This window comes from Capricornis sumatraensis, chromosome 6 (genome assembly GCF_032405125.1).
Source record: "Capricornis sumatraensis isolate serow.1 chromosome 6, serow.2, whole genome shotgun sequence".
Classification (NCBI taxonomy): Eukaryota; Metazoa; Chordata; class Mammalia; order Artiodactyla; family Bovidae; genus Capricornis; species Capricornis sumatraensis.
Window position 1 is genome coordinate 89,263,362 of NC_091074.1, and position 21,598 is coordinate 89,284,959.

Sequence of the window (21,598 nt, forward strand, 5' to 3'; positions counted from 1 at the left end):
CAAACAAGCCAGGGGCCTGTCATTCTGGGATTAGACAACCTAGTACCAAAGACATGTGAGCAAGCGTATGTAAAAAAATCTATTGATATGGTCCAAAGTGTAGTTATGCAGTGATGTTGAAACCTGAATGACTACTGGGATCACTGCTATTCATTGCTACCAGTGACTGAGCACTTCCTATGCACCAGGTTTGTTGCAGGAAGGGGGGCCCCTTCCAGGGCCCAAAAGTGGGCTCTTGTCTAACACTCGGAAATGAATTGTCCGAGGAGACACATGTGCTGACAAAGCAAGAGAGTTCATTGGGAAAGGGCACACGGGTGGAGAGCAGTAGGGTAAGGGAACCCAGGAGAAGTGCTCTGCCCTGTGGCTCACAGTCTCGGGTTTTATGGTGATGGGATTAGTTTCCGGGTGGTATTTGGCCAATCACTCTAATTCAGTTTTTCCTGGTGGCGCGCACATCGCTCAGCCAAGATGGACACTAGCGAGAGGGGTTCTGGGAAGTGGATGGACACGCGGTGTCTCCTTTAGACCTTTCCCGAACTCCTCTGGCTGGTGGTGGCTTATTAGTTCCGTATTCCTTACCAGGATCTCCTGTCATAAAACAACTCATGCAAATGGTTACTATGATGCCTGGCCAGGGTGGGCAGTTTCAATCTGTGTGTTTCCCCTAACAGGTTTGTCTTAAGTTCTTTATCTGCACTGTTTCTTTTTTTGTTTTTGATAGGAAAGTAGGATTTATTGGTGGGTGTGAGTAAGGAGGGTAAGGCCCTTATGAGTTCAGGGCCCACTATTTGTTCAGAGGGCCACAGTTAAGGATGTATTTGACCCTACAGCCATCTGGGATGAGTCAGTTTTCTGCAACCATGTTTTCAAACTCATCCACCTTAAACTTAGTAAATCTCCACTTCTTGGAGATGTGTGTCTTCTGGTGACCAGGGAACTTGGCCTTGCAGAGGGCCTCAATCACATGCTCCTTGTTCTGCAGTTTGGTGCAAATGGACATTATGACTTGGCCAATGTAGACCCTGCCCACTGTGCCCTGGGACTCTCCAAAGGTACCTTGCATACCTGTCTGGAGCCTAGACTGAGGACAGCATGCCAATCATGAATGTTCACTATAAAGGACTGTTTCCAAGGTCCCTTACGGCAACCTGTACAGGCAACAGGCTGCATACACTTACCTAGGAGGATGCTGTTTGCAGCTTATCTGCTCTGATTTGCATGAAAATTCTTTCTGATCACTTTGGTTGTTGTGTCCAATTAAGAGATGAACACACTGAGACCCAAATGTACACAACTAGTTAGCGGAAGGAGCTAGAATTCACATCTAGGACTTCTTAAATCATGAAGCTCATAGACCTTATTAAACCATGGTAGAGGTTTAAATAGTGAACCTGGGTCTCCTGCACTGCAGGCAGATTATTTACTGTCTGAGCCACCAAGGAAGCCCAAAACGGAGATTGAAATACAAAAAGTAATTAATTCTGTTGCCAGTGCTGAGTCATGTGGGGGCAGGGGAGGGAGGAAAGATAAGAAAAGGCTTCAAACAAGAGGTGACCCCCTGTGGACATTTCCTTTGTAGAAAAAGACTTCTCAGAAGCAAATATGTGGTCCATGGTCCTATAGCATATTTTCTAATGTAAGAGAAAAAAAAAAAAGGATGGAGGCAGAATGGTATCTGAATAGGCACAGCACCCCTGGAAAATTGCAAACCTCCAATGTAATTGGGACTTGAGGGACCTGGTATTGCTTGTTCTACTAAAGCACTTGAAATTTCATGAATAAAAGGTTTTCTATGAATACAAATTATTGTGATTGTTTACATTAGATCACAGAAACACTATAAACACTCAAAGAGAAGGGAAGATGTCTGAACCTATTTGTTTAGCATATGAAACAGACAGGAACCTGGATACTTTTGATATCACTTGTCAGGCAGTTTTCCTAACCAGACATCCAAGACCAAGAAATTCTTTTAGTCATATCTGTTTCTGTTCTTTTGCATAAACCTTGACTTGAGTGGTGCCATAATTTTCCATGAAGTAATTATCAGAAGTTTTTTAGTCTGTCCAGGTTTTTGGACATCAGGTAGACATAGAATTGAGAGGCTAATTTTAATTCTTCCTATTATTTTAAAGCTTCCTCAAATAAAACTACTTAACAGATGATGGTTCCCTGGTAGTCTAGCAAATGTTCCATAGGGAATTTGGTAGCTTAAGAGAACAAAACAGAATTTCTCTGCCTAGAACATTTTGGCCTGTCTCTTCATTGTTAATTTATAAATCATATTGTTTTAGGTACATCTTTTATATCTCAAATTTCAAAACAAACTTCAAAAGTTAAAGTGTGATATTATTCCATTTATGTGAAATATCCCGAATAGGCAACTCCATACACATAGGAAACTTTATAGCCATTAATCAATTGCTCCCATTCCCCTTTTGAGATGATGAAGATGCTTTGGAACTAGGAGGTGGTAGCTGCACAATACTGTGAATGTACTAACTGCCACTAAATTGTTGCTTTAATATGGATAATTTCAAGTTATGTAAATTTTATCTCAAAAAAGTGTGAAAGCCAAAATAAGAGCTCTTACTTTCCTCTCTGAAAGATTACACATTTGATATACTTTTCTTTCCTCTCTAGACTTTTTCTTTCTCATTTTAACTGATAATGTTTAGGATTTAAAATAAAGATTGCTATTTTTTTACAATACATCAATAGTTTTCTATTTTTAGACACACTGTTGACATTCGTGTTATGCCTCATATGCATTAACTTTCTAGTCTAAATTGTGGATTTTTTAAATTTCATTGTCCACTAGTATTTGAAGAAAATATTATCGCCTCCCCATTCTTGAATATGTTGCAGCATTCTTTGAGCAATATTTAAAGTAAGAGTATATGTATTAAATGTTTTCTGAAGCCTTTCACTCCTGAAGATGACTTTCAGTTACTTTCACTTACGAGTGATAAATAAAACTTTCACAAAGAGTCAGACACGATTGAGTGACTAAACAACAACAATCATCAGAGAAATGTAAAATCAAAGCTACAATGTCAAAATGATGACTAACATCAAAAAGTCTACATATAGCAATGTTGGCGAGGATGTGGAGAAAAGGAGACCCTCGTACATTGATGGTATTGTGAATTGGTGCAGCCACTATGTGGTGCAGACACAAAACATTATGGAGGTTCCTCAAAAACTAAAAGAACTACAGCAATGACAGAGAAATTCCACTGCTGGGTATATATCTGAAGAAAATGAAAACCCTAATTTGAAAATATTACATGCACTCCGGTGTTCATAGCAACATTACAATAGCCCATTTTTAGAAGCAACCTGAGTACTCATCAACAAATGAGAAAGAAGATGTGGAAGAATCATACAAACAATAGAATGTTGTTGTTGCTCTTGTTCAGTTGCTAAGTCATGTCCAAATCTTTGTGACCCCATTAACTGCAACATGCCAGGCTTCCCTGTCATTCACTATGCCTCTGAGTTTGCTCAAACTCATGTCCATTGTGTCAGTGATGCCATCCAACCAGCTTATCCTCTGTTGCCCCCTTCTCTTGCTCTGTCTTTCCCAATATCAGGGCCTTTTTCAATGAGTTGGCTCTTCACATCAGGTGGCCAAAGTACTGGAGCTTCAGCTTTAGCATCAGCCCTTCCAGTGAATATTCAGTGCTGGTTTCTTTTAGGGTTGACTGGTTTGCTCTCCTTGCTGTCCAAGGGATTCTCTTAAGAGTCTTCTCCAACACCACAGTTGCAAAGCCTTAGTGCTCATTCTTCTTTATGGTCCAACTTTCACATTCTTACATAACTGTTAGAAAAGCCAAAGCTTTGACTGTATGGACCTTTGTAGGTAAAGTGATATCTCTGATTTTTTATATAATGTCTTGGTTTGTCATAGCTTTCCTTCCAAGGAACAAGCCTCTTTTGATTTCATGGCGGTGGTCACCATCTGCAGTAATTTTGGAGCCTGAGAAAATAAAATCTGTCACTGTTTCCACTTTTTCCCCACCTATTTGCCATAAAGTCATGGGACTAGATACCATAATCTTAGTTTTTTGAATGTTGAGTTTTAAGCCAGCTTTTTCACTCCTCTTTCACTCTCATCAAGAAGCTCTTTAGTTCTTTGCTTTCTGCCATAAGAGTGGTGTCATTTGCATATCTGAGGTTGTTGATATTTCTCCTGGCAGACTTGATTCCAACTTGTGCTTCATCCAGCCAGGCATTTCACATGATGTACTCTGCATATAAGTTAAATTATCAGGGGAACAATATACAGCCTTTTCATACTCCTTTCCCAATTTTCAACCAATCAGTTACTCCATGTCTGGTTCTAACTGTTGCTTCTGTACCTGAATACAGATTTCTCAGGAGACAGGTAAAGTGGTCTGGTATTCCTATATCTTTAAGCATTTTCCACAGTTTGTTGTGATCCACAGTCAAAGGTTTTAGCATAGTCAATGAAGCAGAAGTAGATTTTTTGTTTGTTTGTTTTGGAATTGCCTTTCTTTTCCTATGATCCACTGGATGTTGGCAATTTGATCTCCAGTTCCTCTGCCTTTTCTAAATCCAGCTTGTACATCTGGAATTTCTTGGTTCACATATTGTTGAAGCTTAGCTTGAAGGATTTTGAGCACTACCTAGCTAGCATGTGAAATGAGAGCAATTGTACGGTAGGTTGAACAGTTTTTGGCGTTGCCCTTCTTTGAGATTTGAAAAAAAATTGAACTTTTTTCCTGTGGCTACTGCTCAGTTTTCCAATTTGCTGATATATTGAGTGCAGCACTTTAACAGCATCATCTTTTAGGATTCGAAATAGTTCAGCTGGAATTCCATCATCTCCACTTTATTTGTTCATTGTAATGCTCCCTAAAGCCCACTTGACTTCACATTCCAGAATGTCTGGTTCTAAGAGAGTGACCACATCATTGTGGTTATCTGGGTCATTAATTTCTTTTTTGTACAATTCTTCTGTGTCTTCTTGCCACCTCTTCTTAATCTCTTCTGCCTCTGTCAGATCCTTGTGGTTTGTGTACTTTATCGTGCCCATCTTTGCATGCAATGTTCTCTTCGTATCCCCAATTTTCTTGAAGAGATCTCTAGTGTTTCCCATTCTATTGTTTTCCTCTATTTCTTTGCACTGATCACTGAGGAAGGCTTTCTTATCTCTCCTTGCTATTCTTTGGAACTCTGCATTCAGATGGATATATCTTTCTCTTTCTCCTTTGCCTTTCACTTCTATTCTATTCTCAGCTATTTGTAAGGCCTCCTCAGACAACCACTTTGCCTTCTTGCATTCTTTTTCTTGGGGATGGTTTTGGTCATCACTTCCTGTACAGTGTTACAAACTTCTGTCCATTGTTCTTCAGATACTCTGTCTATCTGATCTAATCCCTTGAATCTATTGGTCACCTATACTGTATAATCATAAAATATTTGATTTAGATCATACCTGAATGGCCTAGTCTTTTCCCCTACTTTCTTCAATTTGATTCTTAATTTTGCAAAAGCACCTGAACCACAGTTAGCTCCCACTCTTGTTTTTACTGACTGTCTAGAACCTCTCAACTGCAAAGAATAGAGTAAATCTGATTTTGGATTGACCATCTGTTGATATCAATGTGTATAGTCATCCCTTGTGTTGTTGGAAGAGGATGTTTGCTATGACCAGTGCGTTCTCTTGGTAAAACTCTGTTAGAGTGTTACTTCATCATCATAAAAGATGAACGTCTGCCATTTGCAACAACGTGGATGGACCTAGAGGGTATTATGTTTAGTGAAATAGGTCAGACAGAAAACAGTAAATACTTTATGCTTTCACTTATATTTGAAATCTAAAAAATAAAGCAAATGAATGTATATAACAAAACACAAACTGATTTACAGATATAGAGAGCAAACGAGTGGTTACCAGTAGGATGAGGGAAATGGAAATGGAGGAGATCAGAGTAAGACATACAAAGATCGGAATTAAGAGATACAAACTACTATGTAGAATAAATAAGCAACAAGGGTATATTGTACAGCCAGGGAAATATAGTCATTATTCTGTAACAACTTTAAATGGAGTATAATCTCTAAAAGTATCGAATCACATCTGAAACTAATATAATATTGTGAATCAACTATATATCAATTAAAAATCTGGTAATTTATTTCCATTTGTTCATTCCTGCAGAGGAAATTTATATTTTACCTCTGGAAAAATGAGGAATATTTTGTTAGGCATTGAGTGGTTTAAGTAAAGAAAGAAAAAACTTAGATTTATCCTAACTTATTTTGCTAATACAGAGTTTCTGAGAAATAGTAAGAAATAAGAAAGGAATTGGAACCAGACATATGAAGAGTTTCTTTTGTGTTTGTCCTTCTTTCCTCAACTGAGACTGAGGCTCTGACAGTTTTGATCTTGAGTGTTAAGAAAGCTTTCAGGACTGAGGATTCTTGGAAATAAGGGAGGAGAAGGGGGATGGGAGTGTACATGTCTCCTGTATCTATATTTATGCTATTCATACAATCTCATTTTACACTGATGATATGATAATAATAGCGATGGTTTTTATATTTAACTGTTTATGATTTGTCAGATTTTGTGCTAGGTTTAACACACATTATCATATTTAATCCCTGTGATCACCTTCAGTTCAGTTCAGTCACTCAGTCGTGTCTGACTCTTTGCAACCCCATGAATTGCAGCACGCCATGCCTCCTTGTCCATCGCCAATGCCCGGAGTTCACTCATACTCATGTCCATCGAGTCAGTGATGCCATCCAGCCATCTCATCCTCTGTCATCCCCTTCTCCTCCTGTCCCCAAGCCCTCCCAGCATCAGAGTCTTTTCCAATGAGTCAACTCTTCACATGAGGTGGCCTAAGTACTGGAGTTTCAGCTTCAGCATCATTCCTTCCAAAGAAATCCCAGGGCTGATCTCCTTCAGAATGGACTGGTTGGATCTCCTTGCAGTCCAAGGGACTCTCAAGAGTCTTCTCCAACACCACACTTCAAAAGCATCAATTCTTCAGCACTCAGCTTTCTTCACAGTCCAACTCTCACATCCATATATGACTACTGGAAAAACCATAGCCTTGACTAGACGGACCTTTGTTGGCAAAGTAATGTCTCTGCTTTTCAATATGCTATCTAGGTTGGTTATCACTTTCCTTCCAAGGAGTAAGCGTCTTTTAATTTCATGGGTGCAGTCATCATCTGCAGTGATTTTGGAGGCCATAAAAATAAAGTCTGATACTGTTTCCACTGTTTCCCCATCTATTTGCCATGAAGTGATGGGACCGGATGCCATGATTTTGTTTTCTGAATGTTCAGCTTTAAGCCAACTTTTTCACTCTCCTCTTTCACTTTCATCAAGAGGCTTCTGAGTTCCTCATCACTTTCTGCCATAAGGGTGGTGTCATCTGCATACCTGAGGTTATTGATATTTCTCTTGGCAATCTTGATTCCAGCTTGTGCTTCTTCAAACTCACCGTTTTTCATGATGTACTCTGCATATAAGTTAAATAAACAGGGTGACAATATATAGCCTTGACGTACTCCTTTTCCTATTTGGAATCAGTCTGTTCCATGTCCAGTTCTAACTGGTGCTTCCTGACCTGCATACAGATTTCTCAAGAGGCAAGTAGGTGGTCTGGTATGCTCATCTTTTTCAGGATTTTCCACAGTTTATTGTGATCCACACAGTCAAAGGCTTTGGCATAGTCAATAAAGCAGAAATAGATGCTTTTCTGGAACCCTCTTGCTTTTTCCATGATCCAGCAGATGTTGGCAATTTGATCTCTGGTTCCTCTGCCTTCTCCAAAACCAGCTTGAACATCTGGGAGTTCATGGTTCACATATTGCTGAAGCCTGGCTTGGAGAAATTTGAGCATTACTTTACTAGTGTGTGAGATGAGTGCAATTGTGTGGTAGTTTGAGCATTCTTTGGCATTGCCTATCTTTGGGATTGGAATGAAAACTGACCTTTTCCAGTCCTGTGGCCACTGCTGAGTTTTCCAAATTTGCTGGCATATTGCATTTTCACATTATCATCTTTCAGGATTTGAAATAGCTCAACTGGAATTCCATCACCTCCACTAGCTTTGTCTGTAGTGATGCTTTCTAAGGTCCACTTGACTTCACATTCCAGGATGTCTGGCTCTAGGTGAATGATCACACCATCGTGATTTTCTTGGTCATGAAGATCTTTTTTGTATAGGTTTCTGTGTATTCTTGCCACCTCTTTTAAATATCTTCTGCTTCTGTTAAGTCCATATCATTTCTGTCCTTTATCGAGCCCATCTTTGCATGAAATGTTCCCTTGGTATCTCTGATTTTCTTGAAGAGATCTCTAGTCTTTCCCATTCTGTTGTTTTCCTCTATTTCTTTGCATTGATCACTGAGGAAGGCTTCCTTATCTCTTCTTGCTATTCTTTGGAACTCTGCATTCAGATGCTTATATCTTTCCTTTTCTCCTTTGCTTTTCTCTTCTCTTCTTTTCACAGCTATTTGTAAGACCTCCTCTGACAGCCATTTTGCTTTTTTGCATTTCTTTTCCATGGGAATGGTCTTGATCCCTGTCTCCTATACAATGTCACGAACCTCTGTGCATAGTTCATCAGTCACTCTATCTGTCAGATCTAGTCCCTTAAATCTATTTCTCACTTCCAGTGTATAATCATAAGGGATTTGATTTAGGTCAGACCTGAATGAAATATTAATTGTAAACATTTCCATTTTATAAGGAAAAGAAGTAAAGCATGGGCATGTTAAATAACTTGTTCAAAATGACATAGCTGAGTCTGCTTGGCTGGGGTACAGAGTATGCAGTTTGATTCTAGAATACATGCTTTTAGCTATCTGACTCTCTAGATCTGGGGGGAATGGGCAAGTATAAGAAAAAACACCTTTCAGAAGTGCCAAAGTTTAGGTCCAGAAAGAATAAGTAATTTGCCTAAAATAAATAGTAAAATTGGTACTTTAACCTTTGTCTAATTTTAACTATACAAAGCTACCTCTAAATGGTCAGAATCAGATAACCTTAAACTCAAGAACCAGAAGTAGTCTCAGAGATTATATCATTTCAGAGCCTAGTCTCTCGTTTTACAGATAATCTGTAATCACTAAAATCTCTAACCCAAACCAATCAGAGGTCAGTTCTACAGAGCAAGACAACTTTATATATCAAAGGAGAGTTATTGTTTGAAATTTTATTTTTATTAAAAAAAAATCAAGATGAGGGATCCAGTTCTTGATGGCAACACAGCTTTTTATAGAAAATTCAAGTGCCTCATTGTTTTTCTGCAACAAGAAGACAGCTTGGAAAGGATTCTGTAGACACTGAGCCCATTGTAGAGAGCTGTGGGACCCAGAGATTTTCATGAGAGTGAACATGCCCTTTGAGATCAAAGCAGATTGTCTTCTAAGAGGCGTCCAGTGGGCCATCCTCTGAAAAGTGACCCACTGTTCAGCATAGCTCTTTCCAAGACACTGAATTGGAGCCAGCTGGTGCTTGGAACGTACCTTGTATGTCACCTTCTGATCTCTGTCTGAAGGCCAACTGTATGTGATTAAGCACAACAGACACAGAGCTTGTGTTAAGCCCCGGATGTAACTTGTTGAGTGAAGAGCAATTGACTTGAAAATTGGACAAATGGATTAAGTTTCTTCTCTTAGTCTCTTTCTCTCTTATTTTTAATAGAGCAAGATTGTATCCTCTGGGCCTAGTCAATCAATGCTTGTTGTTTCTAAGAAGGATATTCATGAGGTGCTGTACTTCAGGGATACTAATTGGGATTTGAGATGAAGTTTTTACCCTGACATGTGCATCGCTTAAGGAGGATGGCAACAACTGGCATCAAGCTAAAGTGTATTTGGTATGTCCCCTTATAGTGACCAAATAATTTAGTCTCTCTTTTTTTTTTGAAAGCTCTTGCTGCTTCTCAAAATTGCTTGCACATTGGAATCACCTTGAAAATTAAAAAGAAAAAAAATACTGATGCTACTGCCAATCTATTCTACCCAACATATTTTAATTTAACTGGTATGAGGTGTGGCCTGAGAACAGGGAGTTTTAAAGTCCTTGAAGCAATTCTAATGTACAGCAGAGTCTGAGAACCACTGGAAACCACTTTTAAGCCCCATCACTCTGATGAGGCGCCAGCTGCAAGCATGTTTTATACCAACATGTTTGCAGAGTATAAACATCACAGTGCAAACTCTTGCACCCAAGAACCCTGTGCTGCTCGTGGACAATCTTTGGAAAAGTTTGAATTTGTAAACTGATAATACATATAATTCCATGGGCTCCATATGGTTCCTGTTATGCTGAGGGAACTATACACATTTGCCTTGCCCCAGGATGAAAAGATAAATAACAGATGTGGTTAATTTTTATCATACTTGTAGTGAACGATAATAGAAAAATAAGAAATGAAGGGGGCAGTGAGAAAAGTAAAACACATGAAAATAACTTATATCAACTATACTAGGTTATATCTTTGGATTTTAAAAATCCAGTTATATAATAGATAAGAAATAACTGTATCATATAATTCTTCAGTTCTAAGGGAGGCAGTCTCTACAACAACAAGAAGCAATATTAAAATTTTGGATGTTAATAGAATAATCTTAAATTGTTGATGGTAATGATAACTAAAATTTATGCTTTACCATGTGGTAAGCACTGTTCTAAGCATTTTACACGTACTAACTAATTTAATCCTCATTACAACCTGGAGATAAATACCATTTTTATTTTACAGATGAAGAAACTGAAGCCAGAGAATTTAAGTAATTTGTCCAAGGTGACATGTTTACTATGCGGTAAGGCCACGAACTGAGCCCAGTTCAGATACCATTAGAAGATATTCTAAAGGTCCTGGTGATGACCTGGTGACAATCACTTCACAGAGAGAACACTGGTCCCATCTACAGAGATGAAGCAGAGTGTACAGCTGGAAGAAGTTTTTGGGAGAATTGCTACCAAGAGTTAGGATGGCTGGGAATAAGAGTAATAATAATGCCAGGGACTAACATATACTTTGTGCCAGGCACTGGGTGAAGTTTGGGTGTGATTCACACGTTCTCTACTTTTTTAGCTGTGGATCTCTTACTCCTGATGGTCCACTTAAGAAGTCAGCATGTGGTTGGCTAGGGTCTCTGTTGTTGTTCTGTCACTAAGTCGTGTCCCCCTTTTTGTGACCCCATGGATTGCAGCACGCCAGTCTCCTTGTCCTATACTATCTCCCAGAGTTTGCTCAGATTCAGGTCCATTGACCCAGTGACGCTATCTAACCACTCATCCTCTCCTCCCCCTTCTCCTTTTGGCTTCAATCTCTCCCAACTTTAGGCTCTCTTCCAATGAACTGGGTGTTTGCATCAAGTGGTTGAAGTACTGGAGCTTCATCCTTGCAATGAATTTCAGGGCTGATTTCCTTTAGGATTAACTGATTTGATCTCCTTGCTGTCCAAGGGACTCTAAAGAGTCTTCTCCAGCACCTTCCCTTTGGAGACTTCAATTTTGTGCATATTAAGTCACTTGATGTGGTCTCACAGCTTAATGAAGCTCTGTTTCTTGTTTTTGTTTTGAGAAACTTTTTCCTTTGTGTTTGACTTTAGATGGTGTCTCTTGCTATGTTCTCAAGTCAACTGTTCTTTCCTTTTGCAATGAACAATCTTTTGATTGATTTTTTTCTCGTCATTATGGCTTGCATTTTCTTGCTTCTTTGTATGCCTGGTAGTTTTTGATTGGATGCCAAAGATGCTGGATATTCTTGCATTCTTCTAAATATTCTTTATTTTTTTCTATGGGATGCTGTTGAGTTACTTGGAGGCAGATTGATTTTAATATCTGTCAATTGGGACCAGGGTAGTGTTTAGTCTAGTGCTAATTATTCCCATTGCTGAATATTCTATTCAATGCTAGATGAGTTATATTGTTTTCCTAGTGGTAGCAGACACTGCTGCCAGTCTTGTATGCATGCCAGGTACTGTTGTATCTGAGTCTTTGGGGAAGATCTTTCTTCAGACTTGAGTAGTTTCCTCACATATATGCACTGCTCATTATATTGAATACATAGAGGAAAACCTCTAGAGATCTCTGGAGTTCTCTGTCTATGCAGCTACCCTCCTTGTATGCTGCGCTGTGAACTCCAGCCACCTACCCTATCCAGATGTTTATCTTCAGCTCTTTGATTTGGGGACCTGCCTGTGCTCTCCATTCCCATGCTGTGGCTTAGAATCTCTTGCAAGGTACAAATATGAAACAATCCTAGGCCTTATCTTATTTTTTCTGTGTCTCTTAAGGATCACTGTATTTTGTCTCTGAAGTCCAAAGTGTTGAAAACCATTGTTTCAAATATTTTTTCTATTGTGTTTGTTTGTTTGTTTCAGGTGGTTTTGTAGATCCTGTTCCTCATACTCCATCTAGGCTGGGAATGGAAGTAGGAAAAATCTTTTTTTTTTTTTTTTAAACAAACTTTTTGTTCAATCTTACCAGAGGTTTGTTAATTTTATTAGTATTTTCAAATAACCCACATTTGTCTTTCTGAAATCTCCTTATGGTATATTTGTTTATTCATAATATGTTATTTATATATTTATGTTACTAATTTCACTTATTTTTATTATGTACTTTCTGATTGGCCCAGTATCTTTACATAGGCATACAACATAAATTGGAAACACTCCCACTCAGATTAACCCCTGGGCAGCTGGTAACTCAGCTCAAATAACTCAAGTGGCTCTTGCCTGGCATACGGCTTAAGTAGACTCACCTACATTGAGGGAATTTCTTACATGGCAATAAAGTCCAGTGTTTCCTGAAGAAGTGAAGAAACATGAAAACTCTACATATCAAGTGCTCTAATCTGCAAGCATCCTACTATGGATGAAGTATTCAATTGGCAAGGAATTGTGTGATGGCAAAGTGTTACTTAAGTCATGATCAGTCACAGGGGAATAGAGCTCAGGACTGGACTCAGCTTAGAATCAAGACTGGGAGCTGGTGAATTTTCACAGAAAACATGAGTTCTATACTCTACCATGTCCTATGGTAGGAGGTGCACACAAACAGCCATTGCTCTAGAAATTTAGAAGGTGGAGAATTGGTTCATCAGTGGCCAGGGTGATCAAGAAAATCTTCATTATGTAAATGGGAATATTTTGAAACTAGTATTGAATGGAAATTTTATTAAATGAATACTTCAATTTCTTTTTGAACACTTCTCAAGAAGATGATTCCTATCATCACTGGCCTAAGAGTCTATGCTTTTTATTTTTTCTAAAGTTCTGAATTTTTTCTCACAAATTTTTATAAGATAACATTCCTAAGCCCTGTGCCACTGACACCATTCCCTAACATAAATATTGAGTAGCTACTATTTGTGTTCTCAGAACCTAATACCCTTTCTTACAGAAAGACTGTGTATATCTTCCATTTCCTACACAGATTAAAATTTTGAATGTGATTCTTTGGGTAGAGATAGCCTTTGAAGATTTGTAATCAGGCAAAGGCCACGTAGTTTTGTGCCATTAAATCAAATTGATAAAGTCACATGTCATGTGCCCTACATTAAAAAATAAGGAGGTGTTTGTTTCTCCCCTATTCATGGCAACAGTCCTCTGTGTGTGTGCTCAGTTGCTCAGTCATGTCTGATTCTTGGCAACCCCACGAACTGTAACCTGCCAGGCTCCTCTGTCCATGGAATTTTCTAGGCAAGAATACTGGAGAGGGTTGCTCTTTCCTACTTCAGGGGAATCTTCCTGACCCAGGAATGGAACCTGTGTCTCTTGCATCTCCTGCATTGGCAGAAACATTCTTTCCCACTGTGCCACCTGGAAAGCCCAGCAACAGTCTTAGATAAGCCACACATGCTGCCATTTGCTGTGGGAGAGGCTGTGATACATACAGCCATCTTCAGAAAGGCCACAGTCTTGTGAGGAAGACTCACAAACCAAAATATCTAGCAATGGCCTGATTTTGTCGCATTTACATGAATGCCTTTTATAGTTAGGAGGACCTCTCTGTGGCTATTCATCACACAGAGGCACTATGGATAACAGGAATCTCAAAATACAGCTCTTGTAGATGTTAAGTCTGTCTTGATGAGCTATAACAACTGGGAATCACCCTCTTTATTGACCTTTACAATCCCCTTGCATTTACATGAACATGAATTGAATTATGGCAGATCTGGAAAGAAAAATCAATACAAGTAGAAAAGAAAGTGTTGGCCTATTGCTTTCTCTACGATATTTTAATAATTCAGTTATTATACAGGTTAGTGAAATACAGTAAACTAATTATAAGGAAACAAATTCTATTGTCTAAGTTGCATGATGTGTGTATTTATTTCATTTGTATATAGTAATCTATGACATTATTGAATGACACTTTGTACCAAAGAATATGCTAAGTGTCTTGTGTATATTGTCTCACTAAAGATTTGTAACAATCCCATGACACAGGTATGGTCATCATCCTTATTTTGTAGAGGAGAAAATTAATACTTTAAGTAACTTCATGATTAGGCATGGTGGATGGGGTAGAGCCAGGGTTTGAACAAGAAAAGTTAGACTCCAGTTGATTGGTTGCACTGCTCTTGCCATGTAACTGCCATGTATGATCACTTTGTGATGTAAAGAAATACTGAATCACTCTATTATGCACCTGGAACTAACATAGTATTGTTTGTCATTTATTCTTGAATACAACAGGTAATTTAGATATCTAAAAAGATAGGAACTTAGCCAATAATGGCATATATATATGCTTATATATGTTTGTGTAAACTTATAGTGTATATATATGTGTGTGCTTAGTTTCTTAGTCACGTCCAGCTGTTTGCAACCCCGTGGACTATAGCCTGCCTCAATCTCACTTCCCAGGTGGTACCGATGATAAAAAACCCATCTGCGAATACAGGAGACATAAGAGATGCAGATTCGATCTCTGGGTTGGGAAGATCCCCTGGGGAAGGGCATGGCAGCCCACTCTAGTATTCTTGCCTGGAGAATCCCATGGATAGAGGAGCCTGGCAGGCTACATTCCATAGGGTTGCAAGGAGTCAGACAAAACTGAAGCAACTTAGCACCACCAACACCACCATATATGTAACATATGTACATTAAATGCTGAGTTCCAAAGAATAACAAGGAGAGATAAGAAAGCCTTCCCCAGTGATTAGTGCAAAGAAATAGAGGAAAACAATAGAATGGGAAAGACTACTGATCTCTTCAAGAAAATTAGAGATACCAAGGGAACATTTCATGGAAAAATGGGGTCAATAAAGGACAGAAATGGTATGGACCTAGCAGAAGCAGAAGATATTAAGAAGAGGTGGCAAGAATACACAGAAGAACTGTACAAAAAAGATCTTCACAACCCAGATAATCATGATGGTGTGATCACTCATCTAGAGCCAGACATCCTGGAATGTGAAGTCAAGTGGGCCTTAGAAAACATCACTATGAACAAAGCTAGTGGAGGTGATGGAATTCCAGTGGAGCTGTTTCAAATCCTGAAAGACGATGCTGTGAAAGTGCTGCACTCAATATGCCAGCAAATTTGGAAAACTCAGTAGTGGCCACAGGACTGGAAAAGGTCAGTTTTCATTCCCCTCCCAAAGATAGGTAATGCCAAAGAATGCTCAAACTACCGCACAATTGCACTCATCTCACGTGCTAGTAAAGTAATGCTCAAAATTCTCCAAGCCAGGCTTCAGCAATACGTGAACCATGAACTCCCAGATGTTCAAGCTGGATTTAGAAAAGGTAGAGGGAGAAGGCAATGACACCCCACTCCAGTACTTTTGCCTGGAAAACCCCATGGACGGAGGAGCCTGGTAGGCTGCAGTCCATGGGTCGCTAAGGGTCAGACATGACTCAGCAACTTTGCTTTCAATTTTCACTTTCCACTTTCATGCATTGGAGAAAGAAATGGCAACCCACTCCAGTGTTCTTGCCTGGAGAATCCCAGGGACGGGGGAGCCTTGTGGGCTGCCGTCTATGGTGTCGCACAGAGTCGGACACAACTGAAGTGACTTAGCAGCAGCAGCAGCAGAAAAGGTAGAGGAACCAGAAATCAAATTGCCAACATCCACTGGATCATGGAAAAAGCAAGAGAATTCCAGAAATGCATCTATTTCTGTTTTATCGACTATGCCAAAGCCTTTGACTGTGTGAATCACAATAAACTGTGGAAAATTCTGAAAGAGATGGGAATACCAGACCACCTGACCTGCCTCTTGAGAAATCTGTATGCAGGTCAGGAAGCAACAGTTAGAACTGGACATGGAACAACAGACTGGTTCCAAATAGGAAAAGGAGTACGTCAAGGCTGTATATTGTCACCCTACTTATTTAGCAATATGCAGAGTACATCATGAGAAACACTGGGCTGAATGAAGCACAAGCTGGAATCAAGATTGCCAGGAGAAATATTAATAACCTCAGATATGCAGGTGACACCACCCTTATGGCAGAAAGTGAAGAACTAAAGAGCTTCTTGATGAAAGTGAAAGAGGAGAGTGAAAAAGTTGGCTTAAAGCTCAACATTCAGAAAACTAAGATCATGGCATCCGGTTCCATCACTTCATGGCAAATAGATGGGGAAACAGTGTCAGACTTTATTTTTGGGGGCTCCAAAATCACTGCAGATGGTGACTGCAGCCATGAAATTAAAAGACGCTTACTCCTTGGAATGAAAGTTATGACCAACCTAGACAGCATATTCAAAAGCAGAGGCATTACTTTGCCAGCAAAGGTCCGTCTAGTCAAGGCTATGGTTTTTTCAGTGGTCCTGTATGGTTGTGAGAGTTGAACTATAAAGAAAACTGAGCGCCGAAGAATTGATGCTCTTGAACTGTGGTGTTGGAGAAGACTCTTGACAGTCCATTGGACTGCAAGGCCATCCAACCTGTCCATCCTAAAGGAGATCAGTCCTCAGTATTCATTGGAAGGACTGATGTTGAAGCTGAAACTCCAGTACTTTGGCCACCTGATGCAAAGAACTGACTCACTGGAAAGGACTCTGATGCTGGCAAAGATTGAAGGTGGGAGGAGAAGGGGATGACAGAGGATGAGATGGCTGGATGGCATCATCGACTCAATGGACTTGAGTTTGGGTAATCTCCAGGAGTTGGTGATGGAAAGGGAGGCCTGGCATGCTGTAGTCCATGGGGTTGCAAAGAGTTGGACATGACTGAGCGACTGAACTGAACTGAAATTAGAATATAGAAAAATTGTTAAGGCAACATTGTGCATGCGTACAAGCTCATTCATGTCTGACTCTTTGCGATCCTATGAACTGTAGCCCACCAGGCTCTTCTGTCCATGGAATTTTCCAGGCAAGAATACTGAAGTGTGTTGCCATTTCCCACTCCAGGGCATCTTCTTAATCTAAGAATCAAACACACGTCTTCTGTGTCTCCTGAATTGGCAGGCAGATTTTTTACCACTTCACCACCTGGGAAGCCATGGCAATACATATATCATCAAAAATTATCAGCTATTTTTCTTCTCCTTAATTTATCACCGTGGCTCAGATGGTAAAGAATACACCTGCAATGCAGGAGACCAGATTTCGATCCCTGGGTTGGTAAGATCCCCTGGAGAAGGGAATGGCTACCCATGCCAGGATTCTTTTTGGAGAATTCCATGGACAGAGGAGCCTGGTAGACTACAGTCCAGTGGGTCACAAAGAGTTGGACATGACTGAGTGACTAACACACACACACACACACACATACACACACCTATAAACTCATATGTATAGACATACATATACATATGGATGTTCCAATTCACTGGGAAGGAAGGTGTGTTTCATTTTGTGCTGTTCCATGTCAGGGCACATGTATGTGACTGCTACTGATGGGAAAGAGTTTCAGTTCAGATGAGGCCTCTACAGAACCCCACCCCTCAGAACAAAACAAAGTCCCTTTCTGGGCACATTGCTTGCATTTCCAAAACAGATTTTCTTCCATGCTGGTTCATGTGAGAGCTTGCTATGAACATGTCTCTGTCCCTTTCTGGACTTAAGCAAGATGGAGGGACTTTTGTCTAGAGTTTCCATTGGTGCTTGAACATGGGGGCTGCTCAGCAGACATGTCAACATATGCCTGAATGTTTCTTTCCAAGTGAACTCTCATCTGTTCAGTAAGAACTAATTTGTGCTCACTACTGGTTTCCCTTTGCGATGGAGTCCTTATTAACACATCTTGATTTTTAGAGGGTGAGGGATAAATGGGAAAATGGGTACATTCACTTTGTATCTTTATTTACTTAAAGTTTTGTTTTCAGGCAAATGAATCCAATATATGCCTTTCCCCAGGGCGAGAGGCTCACAAAGCAGAAGGAATGTCATTTTTCAGTCAACAGAAATAGAGGTAAGTCAATCTGGTGCCTACATGCTCTGTGAATGCTGGCAGCCAGCCAGAGTTCAGGTCTTAATTAAGCAGATTAGGCCAAAGAAAGCACAAATGCAAACCCAGGCAAATTACCAAAAATTGCTGTTATTCCAGCATTCCAACACAGGATTTCTGAATATAAACTGTCCCCCCAAAATATTGTTGGTTAAGACTGAAGATAGCAAATCCTCTGGCTGACTACAAATCTGTCTGTTGGAACTTCGGATATATAAACTCCGATCTGAGGCTTTTCCATACATACCAGGCAGGAGGGCCTCTGGGACTGTGTGTGTGTGCGCACGTGCATACACACATGCACAATGAAGATTCATCATGTCAAAAGCAGTACTTGCTCTGCAGTCCTTGTTAGAATAACCGTATCACACAATGGTTTCTTTCTAAATAAACAGAGGAGGAGAGCTGGCCAATAAGGCCCTTTATAGGATACATCAGGCCAAATTCAATCAGCAGTCCCTGGATGCAGACAAGTGGTCTTCTATGTTGGCTGGCTTGGGGGACAATATCATCCATCCTGTACACAGGCCCCCATAATTGCATCTCATTCCTGACTCCTGCAAAAAAAAATGACCCCCTCTTCCCTTGGTTTGCAAAACACATGGGGAGGAAATAGCAGATCGGAGCTAACTGGGCAAGAATTCTAACCAGATGATAGAAAAATGTTTTGTCAAAGTAAGAGTTCTTTGAATTTTTAAGAGCCCTGTATAATTTAATACACAGTCTTTTCAAGATGAAGTCCAATATGGGGCCAGCAGAACTATATGCCATTATTTCAGAACATTTTGCCAATTCTTTCATTTTGGTTTCTCCGAGAATCCAAAATACAACATTCTTTCTTAGTCCTCCCCCTACTTTTCTTTTTGGCAAGAGTATAAAAGAGTTTGCCACTTAAGCAACACTGTAAAATGACACAATTGAAGAAAAAATGCCTTGTAAAAGCATACTGTGTTTTCATCTTTATTAAATAAACCCCATAAAGAAGTGATTTTTAAGAAGTCTATTAACCTACCATTGGTTTGTTGGGGGAGCTGGCTAGTGTCTTGCTCCCTGAGTCAGTGGCCCATTTTGTTTGTGTCCATGTTATTTGTTTTCAGCTTTTTGTCTGCAATAGTCACTTGAAACAGGAAGTACTCTTCAGAGGTTGTTGCTCTTGACCAAGACTATGGATGAAGTGGATACAAGGCTGAGCACTTCCTTTGGGAAGAAACAACATGGGGAGTGGCTTTCCTGCTCTTTGGAGGTTTTCATCTGCAGGCATGAAGGCACCGTTTGCCTATTTTGGTAGAGCCTGCCTCCTGACTTCCTAACCATTATCTACCCAGGTGTCTATATTCTCTGCCAAGGTAAGTCTACTGGGGGACAAAACTCCATATTTCATGATTATCTTCATTTAAAAAAAGTGCTCTTCCCTTTATTGTGAGTAGTTGAAAGCAGGAAAGTAATTTCATAACAAGATTAATTCACAGAAAGGTAAGAATGACTGATAGCATTTTGAGGAATACCACTCCAAGTAATTTGTTCATACTTACAGAATAAGGACATACATTTCTTTGAGCATTTCATCTGTTTGAAAATCTATTCTGTCCCTGTGTGTCATTCGAAACCCAGTTTTAGGTTTCAAATATATTATCATGATAAAGTTCATTCAAAAGGATACATCTTTATTGACACTACTCTAAGGACTCGGATAGATAAACAAGATCTCTTCAAACCCACAGATTATATCATATTGGAAACTGATTGCTCAGATCACTCTGTCATATTCTTATATCTAAAGAAGGACCAAGGATTAAAAACCTTCCTATGGTGTCTTTGAAAGATCCTTCCTTTGCATGGATGATGGGTCAGAGTGGCTTAATACCAGAAAGCATGTTCTATAGAATAAAATAAATAAGTACATAATTAATTCCCATATAATCTATTCCCTTCTTTGCTTGGCCAGAAGTTTCTACCATTTGATCCTCTATCTGTGGAGTGAATATCGAAGAGGTACAACAAGACAGCTATTCACATAGGAGGGGCTTTCAGAAGACTCCTAGCTTGTGTGAATACAGAACTGTAGAGACAACAGTAAGACAAGGATCAAATGAGTTTGCGAAAGCCTAAAGGCAATGGACTGCTGCTGCTGCTGCTGCTGCTGCTAAGTCGCTTCAGTCGTGTCCGACTCTGTGGGACTTCGCAGCCAAGAGTACTGGAGTGGGTTGCCATTGCCTTCTCCGAAAGGCAATGGACTGGATAACATGAATTAGGAGTTAAAGCTTCAGAGATCCAAATGGCTTTCCCAGTGAAAAATTCATTTATCTTGATCTAAGACAGGAAATGAGGAGGAGAAAGAAGCCACCAAGCAGAAGAAAGCTTAAACATTTGAAGAGAGAAAGTCTCCAGATGCCTATGGTGGAGACATTTTGGGAAAAGTTCCAGAAGTTTGATGGAGCTAGTGTGTATCAGTGGAATTGTGCCCTTCCTGCAGAGCCCTCTGGAGGACCAATAAACCCCACTGCAGGTCACCATGCTAGTTGGATTCTCATGTAGACGGAAAGGGAATGGTCAGAGCCATGGAGAAGGAGTGATGCCTCCAGGAATAATTTTCAAGAACATTTTATGATAATGGGATGAACATATTCAGTGGTGGCCAAAGATAGAGAGCAATTAACACTGAGAAGAAAGATTCATAAATTTAGAGTAGAAAATTTTGATTTGGAATTCCCAACTTTGCTCCCAACTATTTTAAAAGGTCCCTCCTGATGCTGTCTATCCCTATCATGAAAACTCAAGTTTTCTGCAAAGTTACTAATGGCTCATATACCACGGTGCTATGCTCTTTAACTCCCAGGATAATTATTCCTCTCAATGCAAGGAAGTCACTGGTGGAAATGCAGTTAACTTTATTGGACAGCAAATTTGCATTTATTCCTTCTGGGAGAATTAGTCTGAGGCAGCATAACTTGAAGGATCTCTATAAAGAGTAAATATAGATTGAGACTTGGCTCTTTTTTCCCTCAGTAATCTAGATGATGGGCTATACGTGTGCTGCAAATGTCCTTTCTCTTCCTAGAACCTGTGAAATCACTCTCCCTACCTCAGGCCATCTGGTGTTTGCATTACACTTTCATGTGGTTTTTCACTCACAAGACCAAGTCTTCACCCACCCTCTCTCATGTCAGGAA

At 39.8% G+C, this 21,598-nt stretch overlaps 1 pseudogene; it reads right to left on the bottom strand.

Moving 5' to 3' along the window:
* Positions 1–1,123: 1,123 nt before the first annotated feature.
* On the bottom strand, positions 1,124–1,226 carry LOC138081570 (small nucleolar RNA SNORA70; annotated as a pseudogene).
* Between the last annotated feature and the right edge of the window lie 20,372 nt (positions 1,227–21,598).